General features: G+C 39.8%; 1 long non-coding RNA gene across 1 annotated transcript in view; it reads left to right on the top strand.

The window, feature by feature from the left end:
• Positions 1-20,305, top strand: part of LOC105144775 (uncharacterized) — a 47,474-nt gene extending 27,169 nt beyond the window's left edge. Inside the window, exon 3 of the long non-coding RNA XR_015548202.1 lies at positions 16,039-20,305. This is a non-coding gene — a long non-coding RNA (uncharacterized LOC105144775). The remainder of the gene's footprint in view (positions 1-16,038) is intronic.
• Positions 20,306-23,738: the final 3,433 nt, after the last annotated feature.

Raw genomic sequence — 23,738 nt, 5'->3', positions numbered from 1 at the left:
GTCACGAAACAGAGGAAAAAAGGGGGCGTGATTGAGAAAAGTGAGTAGCGACGAGAGACGGTTTTGTAGAATAAATTAAACCCGAGACAAGATGAATCGATGAATAATCTTGAAAATGTTAATTTTTAAAAGAAGAGTGTCTATTTCTTACGCCTTTTTCTTGAGTAAGATTTGTCATAATTTATTTCATCGTATTCCTTGCCTCAAAATACGACGCTGTTTTCAGCACCACCGTATAAGTGTGGCTTTCCCGTCATGTAAAGATTAATAAGATCGGACGCTTTCGAAAAACTACTCTTTAAATTCTTTGGAGTGGAATCTCATTTTGAAGAGATAAAATTGAGGTCTTCATCAAAAAGAGCGGCTCAATTTTCAATCTTTATGAATGATATTTCGCTCTTCAGAATGAGATTCACTCTAAAAGTTTTACTAAGTACATAAATCAATAATTATCTGAAGAGATTGCATAACTGTTATATACGTAATTCTGTTCTATTATAATATCCGATATCTCTATTTCAACTTCTACATGCTCTTTTTACAATCTTCCCAACTGGACATGTATACGTATGTGGCATTTATAGCTAAAAAGGTTAAAGATCGAAAGTGACTTCTATCTATGTATACAAGCCACCCTTCGCGTTCCCTCCGAGACACGATAATCCGCAGAAATACGCGGCTGTGGTGGCGAAGATTGCACGGGCGGCAAAGTAAAAGAATGATTTATCGGTCGGCTGACTTTTCCCACCCGACTTTTCCTACTCGTGCGGAGAGCCGGCTGATCTTACTCAGACTAGCGTCTTCTGCTCTCACGCGAGAAACAATACCAGCAATGGTGTTATTACGCGATGCGTTTTTTTCAATATCTTTTACATTATAACGTATCTCTCTTTCTCTTTTTTTTTTACAGTGGCTGCCGAACCTTTCATACTATACTAATATATAATTTTAAAATTTGATAAATTTATGTAAAAAAGCAACAAAGGTTCCAAGGAATATAATTCAAATATAAAATACATAAAAAGGGCTTGGAAGCCGAGCAAGATGTTTATTAAATTAAATATTATAATACATTAAGAATCGGAACAAAAGTTCGTAGTGCTGTATTAACTTCAGAATGTAATTTCATCAAAATCAAATGAAATTTAAATTAAAAAAATAATTTTAAAGCTTGGAATCTCTACTTTCGAAAAATCATTACATCTTTTGAGGTTTTGTGAGTCTGGTAATTTTTACATATAGGAGACTACGAGCTGGACGAAATAGAAAATTTTGTTCTCATTTTATGGCTTTGTTACGTGTCCAATCAAAAATGTGAAAATTTCTAACTTTCTAACATGAAAGTTTAAAATTTTCCCTAAAAAATCGTCTAACAAAATGTCTAAGATTTTTTGTTACTAAATTATCGCGGATTAAATAAAAAGAACATTTTGACTTTGATTGTATAACTCCAAATCATTGTACCATAATTAAAAAACAGATTCTTAAAATTAAAATAATTTCTTTTCTGTATTAAATAGTATAATTGCCAAATTTTTGAAAAACGTGTAGACAAGATATAAGTGAGGTAGCACTACTTTTTATTCCAACCTAATATAAAATAAATACTGGATTTTTTTATTTGTAAAGATTCTTTATCCAAGCCATACAATAAAATTACTCATTGCCCGGAAACTTTTTATATATTTATTAATAATTTACGTGAAAATATAGGGAGAATATAATAAAAATTTGAAGAATGCAAACGTCTCGTTGACAGACCGGCGAACTTTGCGTTTTGCGTTTGACATACACGACTAACACGGTCAAAAACGAAAGAAGAGATAAACGAAGAAGAAGGAAGAAGGGAGGACAGGCGAGTGGCGAGAGCAACGGTTACAGCAGAATAAACCCCTCAATAATGAGTTCCGCGAGTGAATTCCCTCGGTGCGGAGAGAGGCTCGAGATAATAAAACAGAGCGGGACGTTGGCGGCGGTCGAAGGGGGACGAAAGGGGGCTAGGAAGGGTGGCGAGTGGGTGGCGGAGGGTACAGGGATGAGCGGGGACCGAGGGAGGTTTCCGCACTGGCAAGAGTAATAGTAAGAGGCAATAAAATATAATGAAATAACATCCAATCCAGGAGAGATATTGTGAAAATATTATTACTAACTTATTACTCGTTGGGCACGGCGTACCACGCTCTCGATCTTTTTCTCCATTTTTCCCTGCTTTGCTCTCCCTCCCTCCTCCCTCTATCCGCCAGTCTTCGTTCCTCCCGTTTCCTCCTGCTCTCGACAAATATATACAGGGTGCGCCTGAAAAGGTGGAGCTCGATAGTACCGAGAGATTTTTACTTGGTAAAGATTCCAATGGCTTTTTTTCGATTTCTAACGTTAAGCATCCCGAAAATTGATGAAACCCTGAATTCTTCTTTCGAATGAAGTTTCGTAGAGATTAACTATAAAATACGGTGTATCCCTTGTATTTAAATTCTCTCGCACATACAGGTGTAATTCGATAAAAAATTATAAGTTCCAACGTTAAATGATTTATTGTGCAAATTGCGTAGCGCGTATTAACAGTTATACATTTAAATATTAGGTAAAGTAGATAATATATAAATTCGAAAATTTATCTGGAAGATGGAAAAGGAAATATACGTTTTAATAATAGAAAAAGTTATACGATAGTTTTATATAAAACCACACAACTATATACAATATGTTCATAGCAAAACTATCACAAAAGTATTATAATGTAACAAACATTTCTCGACGGTATCTTACGTTTTGTTTCAAAAACTGACTTTCCATCGATAAGACAATTCTATGATCAACTCATTTTAGTCGAAAAATTTCTATTCCTTTTTAAGCGCACCCTGTATAACTCCTTCCACATATATAACCCGCTCCATCTTTCTTCCTTTTCTCCGTCCGTTTCGTGGTCGCCGGAGACGCGATAAAATTTTTCTCCCTTATCGAGTCCCAATAAAAATCGGTTACCCGTAGCAGAAGAGCGCCGGTCATCGTCGGTCGGAGGATCCCGCTACGCGGAAAAAAAAAAAAAAAAAAACGCAAACACCGCGTCACCGAGTCGCAGACGACACAGCGCAGATTTCTGCGGCTCGTTACTTTAAATTAACGCGAGAGCGTCGCTCCGTACTTTAAATTATATCAGGGCTGGATCCCAGAAGATCCTCGAGAGGTCGGCCGCCGACGTTAAAAATTAAGTATCTAAGGAAAGCGAGTTTTCGTTATAATAATTTTGTTGTAATAATCATTTATATTCATGAGAGAAAGAGAGGATACTTTCCATTTTCAGAAGGAGGAAAGGGTAGGGGGAGTGGAGGAGGGGGGAAGAAGGGGAAGGAAAAAAGATAATCGCGTACGCGTTCTCGCTCTCTTCGCGGAAATTAATTAACTGTAAGACCACGACGACCGTCTCCTCCGTCTTCGGACGGGAGAGGATTTCGCGGCGCGCGTTGCAGCACAAAGTGCAATCTGCCGCGTTCCGCGCCGTAACGCGCGCCGCCCTGCTAACCTAATCGCCCGGTATCGCCGTCGAAATTATTCCCTTTTAGCGTTGTTAGCTCGGTACGTTCGCGATTCGCGATCGATCCCCCGGGTTCGTCCGGCTCTCTCGCATTTGAAATGCAAAGTGCGCGGCCGAGCATTATCTTCCAGGAAAGAACCGGCGGACGAATAGAAAGAAGAAGAGGAAGAGAGAAAGAAGAAGGAAAGAAATGCAGAGAAAAAGGAAGAAAGAAAAGATTATCGCGGAGCGAGATATCCGTGCGAGAGGGGAGGGGAATCGCGCGCGCGGTGACGAAAGATGGTTATATAAAACGCGGTTAGGAGGCGAAGAAGAAGGTGGTGGAAGAGAGGCGCGGGGGTAGGTCGCATGCAACAATCCTATCTGACCGTGTAAATCTCCGAGCGTCGTAACGAAGCGGCAAATCGAAACTAAACGGTAGCCCATGAATGGGAAATTAGAAAATAACGTTACGCTGGCGCGAGGTCGCGCGCGCTTCCGGCCGGGACACCCTGTCGTACACACTTACACACACTCACACACACAAAACACACACACACTGTGCGTCCTGCGTGCGAGTCGTCTCACGCATCGGAGCTACCGAGCTGCCGTAATGCACATTATTATCTCGTAAGCGAAATCTGGTTACGAAGTCCTTTTATTAAGGATTTAATTGATCGACGACGCTTAAAACGCGCTCGGTCGTCGTCTCCGTTCGTGCGTTTCGTCTCCCGTTCGCTGCTTTCCATCCTTCCGTTTCCCATTTTTCTTCCCCCATCTCTCTCCTTCTCTTTTGTTAAATAAACTTCTCTCTCTTCCTCTGCTGCATTTCCTCCCCCTCTCCCTACGTTTGTAATAAAATTTACCTCCTCCCCTCCTTTTTTATGCACGACCGTTACTTGCGTTCATTTGTTTTCCGCATCTTAATTGCATCGTTGCCAAATTGGATTCGGTGTCTTTCTATATTTGCATTCCTGTTGTTCTCGAATTTTCCGGCCCGTCATTTTATACCACTTACGTGTACATTGCGAGTATATTGTTCTCGTGGGTTCCCATCCGGAACATAATAAACCGCCATCCGCCCTATCTACCTATCTATCTACCTATCCGTCTCTCTTTCGCACCGTTGCGCCGAGTTTTTTTATTTATTTATTTTTTTTTTATTTGGCTTAAAGAGTTTAGCAATGTAATCGGAATATTTTCACGCCCTCCCTTTAGTCATCTATTATACGTGAACCGCAAACAAATTTCGAATATTTTATTTCCGGTCCGCAAGATATTTTTCTGAAAAACGGCAAATCCGGCTGTCAACGATTAAGCAGATCGAATATCGAGAAACACAAAATGGTGAGAATTCTTGAAAAGAGAATTCTTAAAAGAATAATACAATTGCTGCTTTATACAATTGCTGTTTTAATTTTTTACTTATCACCCGATAAAATTTATACGATAGTGTCCGAACATGAGCAACGTAGGTACACGTATTTTAAAGTCTGTCGTGAGAATTTTAAATCGATGACACCGATTTTATTTTATACGATTTCCCAGGTACGAAAAATTTGTAATGTCTCGTAATTCTTGACATTTCTTCCTCTCGCATGAGAATATTTCTGCTGTTTCCCCGAGTCTCTACAATTCAGCGGATACTAAGTTGTGTCGAAACCCATATGAATTTACTGAAAATACCACGCGAAATTTTGCCGCGAGTCCCATTCCTGCGCTGGATAGCTATTACTTACGCTCGTCTATATACCGGGTAATTTGCGAGAGTAGAACGATTTGTCGAGACAACGTCGCTTATATAAATAATATGTCGTTATGCGCGAAACACAGCGCGAGCTGAGGGGCTCTCTCTCTCTCTCTCTCTCTCTCTCTCTCGTGTTCGTGTGTCTTTGCCGCACACGTTATATAAAGGCATCTTCCGCACGATCGTGTGCGTGCATTGATATGCACGTATATGCGTACGTATCCATGTTCGACGCAAATGCGCCAGGAATAAGCAGTGCGCGACGATTGCACTGTCGCGTCGATCGTAAATAATGCAAGTAAGAATAATGTGTTCATTCGTCAGATTAAAGATCATTTCGTGCAAGCGTCTCGCTAGACTGGACCGTGTTGTGTTGATGAAAATGTGACACATCTCAAAATTAGTAACTTTTTAGTCGAATATTTTTATCTTGAGTTAGAACAACGTTTTAGTTAGAATAGTAAGTATATAGCATAAGTTTACTTTCAATTGTATATATTTTTTAAAACTACGTTGTATAAATTCTCAAATTCAAACGCTGCGATTCTGATTTTTTATTTGTGTCGCTTTTCTATCAATGCGGTAAGAAACTCTGTTACAAAATCTGGCAACGATTAATTTTGTTAAAATTCTACGAAAGAAAACGATAGTATAGGTACTATCACCCTGTATATACATATATGTGTGTGTCATCCCTTAAAAAAATATATACGCCAAGTAAAAAAGTATCGAATATTACATCCTTCCTAAAATAAAAAAATTTTAATTTTTTTTTAATGATTGATATGTTATACAAAAATTATTTAACTGATCAATCTAATTATTAATCAGAGGCGTCGAGTGACTTGCCGTTCGGTGCGATTGATTCGCGATTTGTAGATTCTAGTTTTCACCTGCATTCACGTACGCGAATTTTCGCATTTAAGAAGCCAAAAATGACTTAATTAAGTCTTTAATCACCAGCATCTGTTCGGATCGGCATTAAATTGTTGGTCTTATATATTAGTGGATGTATATATGGATCCCTCAGGCTGGGGGTTGAACATAAGACTAACTAATTCCGGAAAAAATCCATTGTTATTGAAATCTCATTAGAGGCTCTATGCTCTACGCAGGAGTTAAAGGAACATATATATATATATATATATATATATATATATATATACATACAATTATTAATGACCAAGTCATTACTAAAAAAACAGCTTACTGTAAAAAAAACCTATTAACTCTAAGACACATAAGACGGACTAAGTGACTGAAGTAATCAACTGGATTATACCGAAGAAAAAACTTGGCGTGCCTAGGTCGCATTAAAACGCAATGCTCCACGACCAATGTATAATACAAAATTTATAATACGAAAATTATTTGCAATACGAATTAATAAAAAGAATAAATATTACATACAATATATCTTTTGAAATATACACAATGCATAAAAGCAATAATTAGGCAAGAAAGAGTGTTATAATAGGTGCTTAATTTTTATAAATTTGTTCCCTATAATTTGATAATATCTATAATAATTATAATTATAATGTATTACTTTTCAAAATTAGCAATTTATAACGATAATTAATTACTTTCTGAGAGAAAAAACCGTAACTGTAATAGTTACCTACTTTTATAAAATAACATTCCTAATCCTGACTATATTATGTAAATATGTATATATAAGGTCCAAAAAAGAGGTATATACTATCTCTAATTTACATTGTCTCACTTTATAATCTAAAGATATAGAGTGAGACAATATAAGTTAGAGTGCACATACAGAAAGTGTACATATCTTTCTGTCACGATTTTGACAAATCACTATTGTAGTCAAACTCCGTTGTATCTCTTTAAATGTAGCGATATTAATAATAACTTCCTACACTCGCCACAAAGCAGACGTTTCCATAATGTTGTTATTTGTTGAAATCTATTACAAAAAAAAAAAAAATCAAAATTCGCAAATACCGGATGTGTTACAGTGTCTTCGTAAAATCGACGTTATTTTTTTTCTTTTATGATGACACGCTACATGCACTCAATAATGCACGCCAGTATATGCACACGCATGTGCGTATACACGAGTATCCATACACCGATAGAACCGCGCGCGCGAGCGCGGCGTATGAATAAAATACGGCTCCGGGCCGAAGATTTCGCCGAGTCTACTCGGTATAACTCTCGTCTCTGTCGCATTTGCATCCGCATTACGCGAACGTATACCGCCGGCTTGCGTAATATTATAATCAGCCGCGGGAAAATAAATAACTATGGCGTCTACCTGGCCACCTCTCTACGCGTTCTCTCTCCACTCCTCGACCACCGTCTTCCCACCCTCTCATTCTTTCTTTCTCTACATCTCTCCCCGTCTCTCTCGCCATCAGATAACTATCTTTCCGTTTCCTGCTGGCGGGCCGCAGTAAATACACATAAGTCGTAGCAACCTACTTGCTATAGTTGAAGAAAGAACGAGAGAATGAGTCGCGGTCGCGGGAGGACGTGATGGAAGAGGAGGAGGAGGAGGAGGAGGAGGAGGAGGAGGACAAAGACAGCGATAACACGTAACTACAACGATTTCCACTTGAATTAAGAGCGCCTCGTAAAACGGAATTTATTATTCGCGCTTGGGGGAAAATTTTTGCGGAGCGACCGCTCAGGAAGAAGCTCTTCCCTCGAAAAGGGAAGAAAAAAAAAAGGAAGGGAAGAAAAGGAAACAAGAGTGGAGACGGAGAAAGGGAGCGGCAGAAGGCAGAGATCGCGCGCTGCGGCGTCCGCCTGATTAAATATCATGAGGAACTTGGAGCGAAGATTGCAACGCGCACGAGCGCGGGAAATAATACCCCGTTGTTAAAACCGGGAAACATATAGCGCGAAACTGCTGCCGATTCACGGCGAATTCTAGGAATTCGCCGAGTTCAGGCCGGGAGAAAGAGTGCGGGAGTTTTTAATTGTAGCAGGTCGTGGAACACACCCATGTTTCTTCTTCTTTTTTTTAGTGATCTCTTTTCAAATTTTTATACATATTACGAGTCGCGTTTATCCAATGTGCTCGTCAGAGATGCGTGCACGTTTTTAGATACGCTCGCGCCAGTGCGGCGATCTAGGGGTTAATGCACGCGAAAGGGACGCCTTCTCAAGAGCATCGAATAACAAGGAGTATCGCTATAGCCTGAAAGACGATAAAGGAAGTTTCGTTTGTATCGCAGACACACGTTCGAAATGATACGTAATGCATAAAAATCATATTGTACTATTATAGAAAAGAATGTCTCTAATTAGTCAATTAACTTGGATGAATGTTGTTGGTAACTGTGAGATGGTATAATGCGATTTGGAGAACTTCGTAACTTTATTCTTTTCGAGAGTTAAATTTTATCTTCCATCAAATATATAATATCGGTATAAAATATCAGCAGTCAATTGAAGAAATTATTAAAAAAAAAAGCTCAATTATTTAGTAGAATAAAATATATTCTTTGCAGCGGTTTAGTGCTTACTAGCGTCATTATTAAATTACAATTAATTTAATTTGTGATGTTACTATTTCAACTTCAGTTTATAATTGAATTTGAAGTCCAACAATAGTCAGTGCGCAGTTTGAAAGATTGCAATTGAAAGATGTATTTAAAAAATTTATATAGAAATATTTATTAAGGCGTATTCATTAAGCAGATGCGTATTTATTCAGCCTTTGATCATATTTGATGCTTCTTTACTTGTTAAATCCGTAACACAGAAACATATATTTTTTATAATATTAAGGGAACATATATAAGTTCCTGGAATCTACTAAAGATTTTCGTTATTAATTTTATCTTCTTTAAGAATTTTTCAAATTTAATTATATATTTTTAATGTATGATATAAGACCGTATGAAAAATAGAAATAAAAAATTATTGATCAAATTTTTGTTTAACCTTGTTAGATGTACATATTCAAACTTTTTTCAAAAAATACTATTTTTTAAATTATTCCCAGTCACTCTAAAACCCATATATTTCGATTAAAACATCTATTTTTCCACTTTCCCACAACTTTATAGAAATATTCATCTTTGGTAATATCTCCGTTTCACAGATACTTACATACAACACAAATATTTTTTCGAATACAATCGATTCACTCTTCATTCAAGATTTGCATCACAAAGTAATACGAACTCTAGACATCTGCATTGCCTTATGATGTTCAATTCTTATCGAATCATCAATTCGGGATGCGCTTTAAAAAATTCTCTCGGCTTTCTTGTTCTTTTTCTGGCTAAATGATAACAATTATTAACCCGACAGAAGCTCCTTTGTTTCGCGACTCGTCAGGCTCGTCTTACCTAAGACTTTTCATTAACGAGGCTTCGACTCAGGAATATCATCGGGACGCAGCTTTCGCATCCAGGCACCTGTTCCTATTTCTCTCTTTCTCTTTCTCTCTCTCTCTCTCTCTCCCCCTCTCATATTTTCATCCTCTCTCTCGCTCTCCCTATTTCTCTCTCACCGTTTCTGTACCCTCTCTTCGGCTCTCCCCCTAGTCGCCATATCTATTCCGTGCACTTGCACGCGCTCGCATGCATACGCTCGGCCGCCACGTACGAACGCACAAACGACAAAACACGTATTACGTGTAACTGGAGTCCGCGCTAGAGATCAATACACATAATAGAGGGTATCTATAGCGGGCGCAACCCGTGCTCATTTACTTAATTGTGTTCTATACGGCATAACCGAGGCGTGGTGGTGCGGCTCGTGTAGGTACGCGGCCGCCTCTCTGCCTACCCTCCTGCTCTGCTACCCCTCGCATTGCCTCCCTTCCTGCTGCTACCCTCCTGCCGACTGAGGGAGGAGGAGGAGGAGGAGAAGGAGGAGGAAGAGGAGGAGGAGGAGGAGAAGGAGAAGGGGGAAGGGGGGCCGAGTGTGCGTAATATTCAGACGTATAACGCGCCGGGGCCGCGTAGGTACATTGGCATCAATTTATGGGGGTTGGGAGGGGGCCGCCCCACCAGACTATATATACGCTCCGATAGGGTTGAATATCTCGCGCTTTTGTGCCCCGTCCACATCTCCGCGCTTCCGCCCCTCTGTCTTTTCCATCCTCCCTCACGCCGCCCTTTGCTCGCCACCGACGCGCGTTGCTCCTTTCTGCGATTGCGTTTCGTATGTTTTTGTCTCAGTTCGAAGTTGCGCCTTGCACGATATGAGTGCCATCGAGTGCTTCGTCGAACAAGAACTATTATTTTCCGAGACTGACGAATGCCTCCCTCGAAACGCGCCCTTCGAATTCATTAAGCACAATACGCGACTTCGGAAAACGAGTTACGTAATGAACGCATATTTCACGGTAGATTAAGAAACTTTATACAGATGAATATACTAGAATACGGAAGGCTTTCCGATTTTTTGTCACATTAAATTATATAAAAATTATATCGCTCTCTCTTATCTCAAAAATGAAACGACTAAAAAAATTGAATTTTCGAATCATTATTATGAATAAGTTAAGTAAACATTACTCTATTAATCATAAAAAATAAACAATCTTTATTCGATTTCGTAAGAAATCGAAGAACACAAAAAGAATAGAATATTTTTAAAAAAATGATATCAAATTGAAAAGAATAATTTTTTGAAGCTTATGAAAATGACAAAAATGACATTTGGTCATATTATAAGAATATATTCTTTTTGCCTTATTTGATTAGTCAAGCATTTTCTGTCAAGTTCAAAAGTAGTTTTTCTCCTTTTCATTTCTTTTCAGTTATGTCACTTTCAAAGTTTACGAAAGTATTAAAAGGAATGCTATGTGTACACACTAATTTCAACAACAGATTTTTTAACGTAAATTTTTAATCAATTAAAGGAAAAGAAAGATATTTCCTTACATTTTTTAAAATGGTCTTCGAATATTTTAATAATAAACTCAGTAGCTGCACAGTAAAAAACATTTTGTGTTTATAGAAGTTAGGAAAGATCCATTCAAGTCCTTATAAGTCCTTATTAAAATTTTATGCAGACTTTTTAATATCTTTGAGTGCTAACTTAACATAATGTGATTGTGTTATTTGAATATTTTGTGTTAAATTGACATTCAACATTTCTTAGTGTAAAATGACACATTTATGAGCAAGTGAAGAAATAATACAAAAATAATGTTTTTTAAAATATATATTTTAAGATAAATAAATAAAATGTCAATTTGTTATAAATATTAATGTTAATGAAGAAATTTTCTCTGTTAAATTTTTACGTAATATTTGTGTTACTTTCTAACATATTTATTTTGCGTTAAATTAACACAAGAGTGAACCGTTTAGGGCATGACATAGGTAAAATTTAACACAAATTTTCCAACCGTGTATGCAGCTGTAAGTTGTGCAAATCAACCGAGGCAGAATCATAGATTCGAGCCGCAAAAATAACGGTCGCGACCGCGACAGCGACGCGAATCGGAAGCCAGCGAGGAAAAGCTCGCGCGACATCGCAAGAATTCGCAGCGCGAAAAGGGTCGAAAGCGATCCGCTTTCGGCGGGCTGGCGGTCGACGACTGCGACGAACAACAAAATGTCGACCGCAATTATGCTGTAATTAACTCGAAAACGTGTGCACACGTACAAACGCCCGTACACGCGGCTCCACGCACATCGACGGCGTTGGCCGGCTTCACAGGTGGTTGGGGATTTTTGTATTTAGCGGTTGGCACCGTCCGACGTTTACACGTTTACACGCACCGTCCGGCTGCGTTATATGCATGTTTGCGGTGACGGAAGAGAATTTAAACCAACCACCCCCCTGTTCCGTCCTCCTCCACCCCTCTCTATAACGCTCGCCGTACCGCTTTACGCTTCCCTCATCCCACCGCCCTTGGCTTGTAAATTCTGACAAACCGAAAATTAGTTGGCCATTCGCTATCTTATTCCTCTCTATCCGCCGACGTTAACAACGTGTCGTGAATCAGGCGAGGATTATTTTAATCCTCTCGCTAATATCAACGTGTATCGAGAATTAAGCGTTTATTTCAATTTTAACCTCCTTGACTAATACGATCGATTTTCGAGCTGAGAAGTTTCAAACATCCGTTGTTATAATTATCTAATTACATATTTCGTAGATTTTCACTAATTATAATTTTCTTATTTTACATTTTCGACGGCCTGAGTAACATGGCTAATTCTTCCTTATTCTTTCACTTATCCTGAGTGACGTCAGGGAAGAAAGAATATAGAGAATGCAAGACAGATTTGAATATAATCAATTTATTGTAGCTAAAATCGGAGACGAAGACACGATTACGGTTATCTGATTATAAGTATTACAGCGTAGCTAGTTAATATATTATATAATCAAACGGATTGAATAACGAAATGTCCTTCCTCCTTCTCATTCTTATTCTTCCTTATTCTTATACTGATGGGACAGAAAGACGGGACTGACGTGTTCGCTCTTGGAAAGTAAACAAAGTGCAGTGGTTTACATGTTAAACCGCAGAAAATGGAACGGAGAGAATTTCTCCGACAAATAGCATGAATTTGCTGAGCCATTGGCGTGTACTCCGCGGCAAATAAAGACGTCGGAGAAATTCGTAATAAGAGACTCATTTGGAAAGCACGATTTCACGGTCGTACGTCATTGCTTACGTACAATATTTCTTCTACCGTCACCGTGTGTTAAGTATCTAAATATAAAAATCTAGATATCGTTTCGATACTCGCTACATCATCCATAACGGAAATAGCATAGGAAGATTATGAACTAGAAAATGAAAATTACAAAGAACTGTAATAAAAATTAAATATATATCTTGCATGACGTAACTTTGATATGTGCTGACAAATATAAGTCGAATAATTTAACAGTGTTTCTGATAATTTTATTTAATTCTACGTTACTCGTGTGGTTCTTTTTTTTTAATTATTCGTATATGTGGGGACTGTTTTTGACACTCCAACATTATGTCTTAATTTTCATTGTACTTTTTAATGATTTACATTTAAATCAAGATTGATAACATTCTATAATTTTTTAGATAACGATAAATGTAAAATTTTTTTAATTTTAAAATAATTTGCTCTAAATATAATAATGTATATAAATAACGTTCTTATACTACAGCATTTATAAGGTGAAGTTAAATGCAAGTAATGAAGAGTTAACTTTTTAGCAGCGAGTGTTATACATTTGCAACGTTCACTTAAAATTACATTCGACATGAATTCGAGATCTGTGCAAATTCGTTACATTTAAGAACTGAAGATGAAAACGTAGCATTGAACAATAAAATAGTGCACGCTCTCTCTCTTCTTTAAAAAAAATTATATGTCACTATGTATCAAAATTTTTTACAAGATATTTTTGAGTAAAATCAATATAAAAAATTAATTTTTTTTAATGAAAAGACGATGCCGCCGCTAGAAAGTTAGCAATGTTCCTATAATACAAGAAATATCAAACAGAGTTGTTTTTCATAAGGAAAGCAATCATTCTTTTAACGGCTCAATCGAGAGCGAGGACGCGACTAGCGGATTTAACGCTTCCGAGAGCGGCAACGAGCGAGTGCTACTTCCGGTCGGAATTACGGTTTAAATTATGGTTACGACTTGGGCGTTACAATATAATCATATCGCGATTGTACGTGGTGTTTATTACATTATTAAATATACATCGCGCTATCATTAGCTATTAAATATATCATTAATACGCGGCGTAATGCCAGAGAGCGGTTTGAAATGAATGCGTCTGTTTGTCGCTAATATAACTAATATTACTATAACTAATATAACTAATGTAATTAGGAACGTGGGGTTAGAAATATCAATAACTTTGCTTATTCGGGACTTAATAAATGTAGGATCGAAATACATATTTGAAAATATATATAGCTAATTGTTAGTGCAAGCTTTCGGGATTTTTAAATGACAGAATAGTATCCAGATAGTAAGATTTTTATTTAAAATTTACAGAATGTACATGCTTTTTAAAAAATGTATGCCAAAATATTAGACGTAAGTTTACATTGGTACGATTACATTTTTTTCCTAGTAAATGATAGAATAATAATTACAGTCGTTGTATCAAAAAACGCAAAATAATTTAGCAAATATACATATAATTAAATTTTCATCCTATTAAAAATGTAAACCAAAAAATTGTACCAACCACTAATTATTCCCGAGATAATAACTGAGATAATAAGACCTTACAGTTATAGCACATCTCGAATATCTAAAATTTTGCTATTATTTCCTTCATTCATAGATTCCGTAATTTATTCGAAATAAACTGCTTAAAAATAGATTTGATTAGAAAAAATTATACACCAATGTCTCTTAATTTGTAACGATGTTCATAAACGATACACGCAAAATGTATTTACGAGAACCTAAAAGTCGCAGCGAAGGGATCAAATAATTCTTCTCGTCAAAAGTGTCGACGTTCACGAACGATCGCGTCAGCCGATTGGACACGTCGAGATCGACGCACCCCTTGCACGTACCCTCCCTCCCCCCCTGTGTCGCGTATACAGGCACGCACGTATACGCGATCGCGCGCGCACGAGCAGCTCTAGGTTACGCGGATGAACGTCAAATCAAAATGCACAATCCCGGCAAATCATTTCGAATATTTCATAATGGGCGCGAAATATCATTACTCGCCGCCCGTGCAATCCACCCCTTCGTCCAACCGCCACCGTCCCTCGCGCAAACCCCGCGCGAATTCGTCGGTGACCGTGCGTTACGAGCGCACACGAATGGAAGGAGATAGAGGCAGAGACACACATATACAATCGCACACGTACTCTCGCAACGAGATAGAGAAAGAGGGAGTGGCATCTATTACGCGTGGAAAGAGGATCGAAGAGAACCAAGGGGGGGGGAGAGGGAGGGAGGGGGAGAAGGTTGGGGGGATAGAAGGGATTTGGGTAGGATGAGAGTAGGAGAGGAAGAGGAACGTACGTGGAAACACGCGCGGCGGACGCGAGCTGACGCGAGTATCCGCGGGACGGGGTGGCACGCGGGGCACGCGTGTACATATACACGCGCCCGTACATACGTGCGACACACCAACATGGGAGACACACGCGAGTGCGGACCGGGTACGAGAGCGCGCGCGATACGGGGTATGCGACCGGGACTAAATTACGTTCCCCGTAACGCGTTTAGCCGCGAATCGCATTGCGAGCGATCCGTATAACCCGAATATCGGCCGCACGCCAGAGATAGGACCGAGGGACTACTCGTCCCCCTGGAACGAACGAGTATTACATCGCCCAGCACTGATCCGGTCCTCCATTTTGCTGCGGATTCTTCCGAAAACTTCCTATCCCCAAAAATTATTACTTGAGTACAATTATATGTACAGTCGGGATTAACTGAGATGGATTTGTGGCTCGCTTAAAAATCTCTTTTTAAAAATTGCTTAAGGACCGAAATTGATAACTCAATCAAGCGTCGTTCTGTCAACTGGTATCGGATTAAAAAGATTCCTTCTTTCTCTTTTTAAATTACAATCTTTGAGTAAAATAAATTAAAGGATAACACCGGTTGAAACAATGGGCTAACCTACATCTTTGTAAAAATAAAGAAAATTAATTCTAAAGTTAAAGTAACGGGAAATAGTGGATCAACTTGTATATTTTTACAAAATGTAGGTTAGCCCATTGTTACAGTAAGCCTTTAAATCGGGATTTGTTCTTAATTCAAACAACAATAATTTACATTAATGGAAATAATTTTGTGATGTAGATAGATTGAGTTGCATTGGTTAGCGACTAACCAACATCGCGACATTGTTTCAGATGTTGAGACAGGAGAGACCGAGGTTATAAGATCTGAAGAAGGGGACATGGAAGACTAGAACTCTGAAAGCGCGGTGCATAACACCGAGGATACGTCCTGCAGACCGGATTCCAATTCTCCGACACTTGGCCGGGGGTCATTTCTCGCGCATTAAATCAGCCCGGCCGCGATTTCGTGAATCGACAGCCGAAGTTGTTGGTCGATCGGACCTCGCTGCGAATACAACAACGATAAGGGTCGGTCCCTCGAATCAATGCGCGTAGAGAGAACAACTAAGGGGGGCTGAAGCTACCTACATACCTACCTATCTACCCAGTACGTATCTACGTGCCTACAACCATCTCGTTTCTCGGATGGTGAAACAGCCAGCGGTGGCTGCTGCTGGCAGCAGCAGCAGCAGCAGCAGCAGCAGCACCAGCAGCAGTACCAGCACCAGCAGTAGGCAGGCAAGCAGCTAGCAACACCAGCTACCTCCTCCACCTCCGCCTACTCCATCTCCTCCTGCTGGTTCTCTCCATTTGCCTTCTCCCCCGTGCTACACGGCGCGACCTGTGTTCCCCTCCCCCCCTGCACCGTTCATCTCCTCTCTCGTTCCCTCTGCGCGCGCGCGCGCGTCAACCTCCTCTACATCGTCGTCGTTGAAATCACCACCACCATCCAGAGCTACCTACCATACCGCTACCATCACGGCACAGTACACACGGTACACACTCTGCGTACTACTCCGGAATCGCATCGCGGCCACTCCAGTTGCATTGCGGGCAACGCCGATCTGCGCTCGCGCGTGCACACACACACACACACACACACACACACACAGTCATACGTGCATGCATATAGACAATTTCATACACGTATACATACGGAAATCCAGACTCGCGAACGCGCATACACACTTACGTACTCATACGACGACGGTACGGCTCGTACCGAACGATGCATACGTGCATACGCGTGCGTACACAAGAGCACAACGGCCTAGCGTTGCCCTCTGCCTCCGGCCAGAGATATCGTTAGCATGCCTTGCTAATCACGGACTCGATAATAATACCGTGATTGATAGGACGAACCCCGTCCTCCTCCACCTCCTCCTCGTTCTCCTCCTCCGCGACCACTACCGCCTCGTCCAACCTACCGCCTCCTCGAAACGAGTAACGTTCCACCCCTCGAGAGAGTGAGATGAAGAGAAAGGGAGAGAGGGGGAGAGAGAGAGAGAGAGAGAGAGACCAGCCATTCTCCGCGCCCTTCTGACTTTCTCCCATCCGTTCTCCTCGCCGATACTCTCCGTCTCTCTTCAGGTTCCCTCAACCACCCGCACCACACGGTACCTTCTCTCCTCATGTATATGCGATTTTTTATTTCCTTCTTTATTTCCTTCCCGTCGGCGAGAACGCGAGGCCGCGCGCGACTACGCGTGTCGTGTTCTTACTCGGACGACCCCGTTTGCCTCACACTCGGACGGGTTCGCTCGTCGGAGAAAGAAAGAGACAGAGAAAGCGAGAGAGTGAGAGAGAGAGAGAGAGAGAGAGGCTGTATTTTTATGTAATTAGAACCGATACGCGAGAAAAGCGTGCGAGGTAAGGGCGAGGGAGGGATAATGCATGGCGAATCGTTGATCCGCACTCGAAGACCTCGCGGCCGACGCGTTTCGTTACATTCCGATCGTTTAATAATCGCGTATCTGCTGCTGCTCGGCAATAGCTACCCTACCTCTCGCGCGAGCCGAATCGCATCGCTCGTAATTATATTTCCCCTATTTTTCAACCCCTCGCCAAGCTCTTAACCCTCTCTCATGTGCTGATTCCATTTTCATCTTACCCAAATGCGGCAAGTAATATAATTTAGCATGTTAATCGAATCTTCGTATTATTCGTATACGGCGGCGAATATAAATCGATTGGTAGGTATAGTATAAGAAAAGTTCAGCTATCCGTATTGTGAAAATTAATCCCTTGACAACGGGCCATCAATATTAAATACGCGAGTTTTTTCTTAAACGAAGTTGCCGGTTTCTCTGCCGATGGTATATGCATGAGAAAGCCCGCGGTCAGACTAGATTATAGACGCGACAATCTTAAAAGAGTATCGGAGAGTTAAACTTTAAGTCATTCCACTTCTAAAATTTCAAATGAAATGCATTTATGGGTACGTCAACTTTCAACTTAGGATCTCATTAAAATAATGTCCATTTAAAATTAATTAATGAATAAGATTTTCCCCGTCTATTTGCATCGCCGAAGCTTCATTCATGAAAACCACGAATAATTCCCGATGTTAAATGGTTTCATAATTAAAATTTTCCCTCGCTTTAAATTTTGTCCCCCCAGAAGTTCGCGCCGTGAAATTCGTCGCGCCACGCGTGTCTTACGAAACACCCCGCATTGTTCGGTCGGAGACCGAGTTTTTCCACGGCATGCCCCCGATGTCGGCCATTCGTCGTTTCTTGCTCGCGATAGCGAGACTTACACACGGTGCGGAATAAGTGGAATACATTTCCTCGCGTATTACTGCATTCTAACTGTTCATCCATTGGATCCCCGAGCTGCGCTACGTGACTGCGTGTGCGCGAGCGAATCAAGGATCAAGATAGGCGTCCAACGAGCATGTGTGCGGACAAGAGTGTTATGCGCGTATGTATGTGTCTGTGTACACACGCGTGTCTGTGCATGTACGTTTTATACTCGGTGGTAGCTGTCTCGTACGAACAACGAGCGCGCGCGCGCGCGCGCGCGCATGAGAGAACGAGAGATCGAGAGAGAGAGAGAGGAGAGAGAACGAGCCAGCTATGCTGGCTATGATACCATTAGCATCAGTGATTAATGTATGCTGCGGCCTGTTCCACGGCGATGTGCGCGAGTTTCGTGTATACCCAGTGATTGACTCGTAGACGAGAGAGAGAGAGAGAGAGAGGGGGGGGTGAGGGGGAGAAAGAGGGAGAGATAACGTGAGAGTAGCGGAGGATGAGCGAGACGGAGGGCGCGTGAGAGAACGGCAGGGAGACGGAGATACACGATGAGAAAAGAGACGCAGCCCCAGGATCGCGGGGCGAAGCTTGCTTCGGACTTGTCTCGATAGATCGGCAGGTAATTAATCGCGAAATACCGCGCGCGCGTCATCTGGAAAAAAATCCGCGCCGGAAAAAAATTCGCCTCCCGCGAGCTCTCCGAGTGAGTTCCGGTTCCGCATGAAATTAATTTAAAAGTTCAAATATACTTTTGTGTGAATAAAAGTACGTCCGCGGTCAACTATCATTCTTCAAATCGTACGGAATTTTACCTATATGTAAAGACTCCGTTAGACTCGTAATTAATTAATTTCACTCTGAATAAAAGGAAAAAAAAAATAATTTGGTTGTTATTTAAGATAGTTGTAGATTTTTCTCTAAATTAAGTATATCAATTAATTGAAAGGAAGCCTTTAGAATTTTATAAACAGATTATACATTCAAAGTTCTTATCGCAGGGTGAAGATTGCATTTGAAACCCTGAACGACGTAATTCGAGTAAATAGTTGAAACTAATTCTAACGGCATATAGCGAATCAACAAACTTTATGTTAATTTAAGTTACGTTACTTTACTTTAATTGAGCAAATTAACCAACTAATGGCATCAATGTGCCGTTGCGTTACCATTACGTCGAGGTAATCTCTTAACATAATATAGCCGAGTATACTAACTCACGTTAACTCTGTATTGTGACATGTTGTTACAAGTGTGGCTTAGATTATCATTCTCAACGCTTCTCGTGCAGCTGGAGAATCGGACGCGAAATCGCCGGGCGCATCCGGTAGACGAGCCCGAGTATCCACGCGATGGATTACACGGCGTGTCCGGTGGAGCGTATACCAGAGAGCGTTCTGTATTTTAGGCTAACAGAGGCTGAAGAGCCTTCGGCGACGCGCGCACGGCCGTGGATCGATGCCAGAGAGTTTTGATCTACGATGATCCGGGAGAGATGTTCCCCATGCGGTGCGCGGCGAGGAACGTGTCCTCGAATAGGTTCCGTCGGCCGCCCGAGGAGGAGCGGGAATTAATTACCGAGAAACATGCGTTTCCATTAACATGCGCCGCGCGCACCAAGAAATTAATAACGCTCCTTTCACACCGAGGAAAAAGTCCAGCCCGCGTTAGATGGATAGGCTTTATGGTTGTTGCTGTTGGTGTATTAACGGCCGAGCGTGAACGCACGTAGGATATGCGAGGAGCATGTACCTATACGCGTCGGTACCAATCGCGATTACGTCCCACGAAGAAAAAAAAAGAAACTCCTAACAATAGGTAGACCTACATAGGATTCGAGAATATCGCAGGCTACTTCCGCGATGAGTTCGCAAACAAAGTTAATTTACAGCGAGATGCCGTTTTAGCAATAAACAGAGCGACTTGATGCGACTCCTCTGACGCATCACATCTTCTTTATCCTTACAATGCTATCAATACATAAATTTTATGTACAAGTGAACGAAGTCATCCAGCGTTAGGCTTTCAGTAGTCATCAAGAGGTCTAATTTGTCATGCTAAAAGCTAGAATAAGCGGAAACAAGCTTTTAAAAATTCGGTTCGTTATCAGTTTGGAATCCTCTGTGGTTAGTATTACAGAAAGCATGACAAGTGATTTCAATTTTTAAGCAATTTTGTCACAAACTTGTATGAATATCATGATAGTCAAAAATTAGTTGATTGAAAATTTAAAACACACTATTTTATGATTATTTGTTATGTGACATTATAAAAATAAAAATATTTACATTAAGGTAATTATAAAATTTAAATTGAATTTGATAGCTTATTCTTTCTTTCCTATTAAAGTAAATAATAAGAGTACTTTTGTTTATAAAAATTTATAAATATTTTGTCGCTAAAAGCGTGAAATGCACGAAAAATTTGTGTTATATTAATTAAAAATGGCTTATTTCTTTGTACTTGAAATTTATCGATCCCAATATCGTATCATTCAATAGAGATAACATTCTAGAATTAGATTACGGATTTTTTTTCCACAAAGAGAGTCAAGAGCTATTCCTTGATAAAAGTTTTATTGGCCCTTAACTGTTTCACAAATTTTTAACTGCGAGATATATCCTTGCAAGTAAAATTCGAATTAAAATCATGTTATATTCCAGTTTAAGAAATTAACCACGGAAAGAATAAGATATATATCCAATTTAATTTCATTATATTTAATTGGTAATAAAAATTTAAGAATCTAATAAAGTTTTTGCAGCAATAATTTACGGTATTAAGATTCACGATGCAGCGTTGTAAGGCACGTTAATCGCTCCTCGCGATCGTAATATTTCTATAACTCTATAGCGGTTACGGTAATCAGCCGGCGCATTTTTTTACCGCAATAAAAAGAGATGCGGCTTCGTTTATGCCACAGGTAAAACCGCGGCCATGTTAACACAACGCACGATTAATAGCGAGACCGAAATGAAGACACTAAATGGCGTCATAATAATAGGCCTCACTTTAATACCGCACGAATAAGATATTTAATGTGCCTTCGCGACGACGTTGATTAGGTGTCATTTCCAACGTCGAGATCTTCGTTTATTAATTTAATACTGTCGTGATATCGATTCAACGTTTGCCACGACACGCGCCGGGAATGCTTTTCCCTGTAACGAAAACGCCTTAACACCGACCTGGTCCCATCTATAAATCATTCCTTCGATGTGCTTAAAATCGTTTAAACTGTACGTATTTTTAGCTAGCATGCTCCAATCGATCGCTCATAACTCCTTAACGCCATGATTTTTTTTTTAGATGGATGTTCATTGTTACACTCTGTGATTTTTATCGTATCTTTGGCACCAATTTTGGACGATGCGTTTTTAACATGCAATCGATGCGAATATAAAGTGAATTTCTCAATAACTGAATAAGTGAGAAATAATATTTGTAATTATTAAAATATTTGTTAATAGCAAGAAAATAGTAAATTAAAAAGAAGTAAATTAAACATCTTATATGAAAATGAGTAATAAAAGCCTATAATTTTAATTGCAAATTATTGCGAAAAAAATTTCTTTACTTCAAGTTTCATATGTATAGTCATATTTTATCTTCTTATCTTATCTTCTTATTTTTTAGATTATATATGATAGTATTTTTCAGTTACTGATAAAACAAATTTCATGCGGATAAGAATCTTGAACAACAATGGATCATTTAGGTGTAAAGTAAAAATTTGGACGATTAACCTGTACGATTAATACGAAGTTTTAAATCACAGGAAAAAAAACTTTAAACTTTCCTACATGAATCGCCGTAAGGTAGAGATTCGCTTGCATTCTGTACTTCACACGCTTTAGAACTTATAAAGAAAAACTTAGAAATGTATTTCACGGGTTCTAATCCGCCTTTGCATGATTATTCTAGGACATTAAAAATAATCCCTGTAAAGAAGATAGCAATAAGTTTCACTTTTCCGTGATTATTTTACAAGAACATCATGATTTTAGATTATAAAAATCACACAAAGATGGAATCTATAGCGCTCTCTCTCTCTCTCTCTCTTCCCCTTTCCTCTCTCCCAACAAGGATTATTTTTTAATGCCCCACGCAAATGCTGATCAAAATCTGTAAAATACATTTCTATCCTATTCTTGTCATAGATAGTTTTAATAAGTGTAATCAATTTCATTTGTAATATCGCTATCTAATAATCAATAATAATATAAAGCTAATCTTCTCAATAGTTAAACATTGAGACATTTATCTTATTATACAAAATAAATTATACAAATGCAAAATTCTTATTGTGTTATCGCGTAGTCTGTAATACTTTACACGTTGAAATTGATAAAACTCCCGAGATTACTCAGAGATATTTTTCTTTCGCGTGGTATCGCGTGGGATCGCGAATCCTGAAAGAACGTAGTCGCGCGGTTTCGACGGGAACGCACGTAAATAATACATAGACCTGGAATTCGTGCATTAATATTCAGGAGGCTCAAGGAAGGAGAGACCCCGAGCGCGGCCCTCGCGATCCATAAAAATGTCGGAGCTTCCGAGTGACGGCCGGAAACTGGGAGACGGACAGGGCCAATTGTTTATATTACTCGTGCAACAACAATGGGGTTCGCCAGTAACATCGCAACGCCGGTAGCGTTCGCATACGCCACGGTGTCTGCATTCTTTTTCCGGCAGTTCGACCGTGCGTCGCTTGACGCGATAATGCTCGACTAATGTCTCTTTTCCCCGTTACCATTCACGCTTGCCTGATTCTTATCGGAACCCACCTACGCCACAAACCGGGGGGGACTGTAGACGAGATTTCATGTATTGTCGTGCGCGCGGCTCGTGATCGAGCCAAGCTCCAGTGACTTCCACGGCGATCGACTTTGTTTTAAACTCCGCTTCATCCTTGTCGAAGTGCTGTTTAAGTTAATGCTACACGCATTACGCACTTGCTCATAAAGAATCAGATAAATTCCGGAAAATTGACTATTAGTACATACGATTGATTTATTCGTGTCCTGGGTCTTCTTGTTTTTAATATAAGAAGTAGAACAATTGCAAAAAAGATTATTGGAAGTTAATGAAAGAAGAAGTAAACAGTAAATTTGTTTCGTATTTATAATTTCGTTGAATTTCGTAGCGAGCTAATTTATGTTGATACACATGTTACTTGGATTGATGTTATCTGAATAGGAAACTCTGAACATTAATATGATAACGGTCACGCTGATA

This window comes from Acromyrmex echinatior, chromosome 18 (genome assembly GCF_024713525.1).
Source record: "Acromyrmex echinatior isolate Ae372 chromosome 18, ASM2471352v2, whole genome shotgun sequence".
Taxonomy (NCBI): domain Eukaryota; kingdom Metazoa; phylum Arthropoda; class Insecta; order Hymenoptera; family Formicidae; genus Acromyrmex; species Acromyrmex echinatior.
Note: the sequence above shows the minus strand (reverse complement) of the source record. Positions and strands in the feature narration are given on the sequence as shown.